Source organism: Tupaia chinensis, unplaced genomic scaffold (assembly GCF_000334495.1).
Source record: "Tupaia chinensis unplaced genomic scaffold, TupChi_1.0 Scaffold143817_1, whole genome shotgun sequence".
In the NCBI taxonomy this organism is placed as follows: domain Eukaryota; kingdom Metazoa; phylum Chordata; class Mammalia; order Scandentia; family Tupaiidae; genus Tupaia; species Tupaia belangeri.
Genome location: NW_006203667.1, coordinates 101359 through 103208, shown reverse-complemented (window position 1 = coordinate 103208; position 1850 = coordinate 101359). Strand labels below are relative to the sequence as shown.

The following is a 1850-nucleotide window of genomic DNA, read 5'->3' as shown; positions in this document are numbered from 1 at the left end:
TGTGGCCTGCAGCCTGCGCGCGGCTTCGGCGCCCTCCGTGCCCTGCCCACGGGTGGGCGCCTTCTGGACGCTGCGCATAGGACCGACTCTGCTGTCGGTGCGTAAATTCAGGGAGAAACATGAATGGCTAACAGTAAACGGTATTGGAACAGTGGGAATCAGGAATTTTGCACAGGAAGCTTTGGGAGATGTTGTTTATTGTAGTCTGCCTGAAGTTGGGACAAAACTGAACAAGATGAGTTTGGGGCTTTGGAAAGTGTAAAAGCTGCTAATGAACTCTATTCTCCTCTGTCAGGAGGAGTAACTGAAATTAATGAAGCTCTTGCAGAAAATCTAGGACTTGTCAACAAATCTTGTTATGAAGATGGTTGACTGATGAAGAACTAGATGAACTAATGAGTGAAGATGCATATGAGAAATATGTAAAGTCTATTGAAGAGTAAAAGTAGAACACTTAAATAAAGTAGTGTAAAACAATTTAAGCAAGGCATAATTGTCTTAAATTAGTGGTTGATAGAAGACTTAAATTGCAACTTTTAGCAATACTAGTGGAAAAAGAAACTACTGTGAACACCACTACTGAAAGAAAAACCCCTTAACTTCCTAACAATCATATTTTTAATAAACACAAAATGCATCTTTTTCACAAAAAAGTTACATTATGTATGTTTTAAAATTTGTATTTGTGTGGGATACCTTTCCTAGTTTTAAATAAATGTTTATTTTCAAATCTGATTTTGTAATTATACTACTATGAGAAACTACTGTGAACACCACTACTGAAAGAAAAACCCCTTAACTTCCTAACAATCATATTTTTAATAAACACAAAATGCATCTTTTTCACAAAAAAGTTACATTATGTATGTTTTAAAATTTGTATTTGTGTGGGATACCTTTCCTAGTTTTAAATAAATGTTTATTTTCAAATCTGATTTTGTAATTATACTACTATGTTCTTAAATTTTTAAGAGAGGACTCTCAAATGTATAAACCTTAGGCTCCCCAATACATTTATCCCCAACTCCACCCCAGTCATATGTTTTTAAAAACAATGTAGGCATTTAAAATTTGAATTGATTGTGACCATTATCCATTTTTACTCAAGGTTCTCTCTGTCTCACTTAGCTACTTATCCAAGGGAAAGTTGAGTTGGGGACATATTTAATTTAGGTTTAGTGGGACCTAATTATGCAGTTTCTTAACCACTTTTGTTAAATAGAAAACAAATCCAGGGGTCAGCTCTGTGATGCAGCCCTAATGTGCTGCTTAAGAGAAGCTGAATCCCACATAGGGACTGTGGTTCTTATCCCTGGTAAGATCAGCTTGAAACATGCTGGACATGTACATAAGTGCTCAAGATCCAGTGGACTGGAAGACTGGTGGAAGGGGGTGATGGCATGACCAGACTCTGTGGAGGGTGAGGGTGCTCCTCTTTCTCTTATTCTTATTTGTGCATGTGTATGTTGTATCGTGAGTAAAGGAAAGAAAACAGAAAACCAAAAGCAAATCCAGACTTGATAAGGTGAGATTTTACTAGACAAGATTAATGATGGTGGGGAAAGTGACTGTTGCACTAGCATTTTACGGGTTAGGTAAAAGAGTTTTTCTTTTACTTCTTATTTATTTTTTTCGAATTTGCTGCAGGGTGTGTGTGCTCACTGGAGAGAGACACAGAGAGAAAAAAAGTGAGAAACACCCCTGAGGGAGGATGGTCATGCTACAATCCCTTCTCCTTCATTCTCCTCTTGGGATTTTGGGCACACATACATGCACACATGCCCAGTGTGCTTTTTCAAACTGCTGGTTCCAGGACTTGAACGGCACAGTTGTCCATGTGGGATCCAGCT

The 1850-nt window shown here is 38.1% G+C and overlaps 1 pseudogene; it reads left to right on the top strand.

Annotated features, from left to right (window-relative positions):
• The window catches only part of LOC102485150 (glycine cleavage system H protein, mitochondrial-like), a 39664-nt pseudogene extending 39221 nt beyond the window's left edge, over positions 1-443 (top strand).
• Positions 444-1850: the final 1407 nt, after the last annotated feature.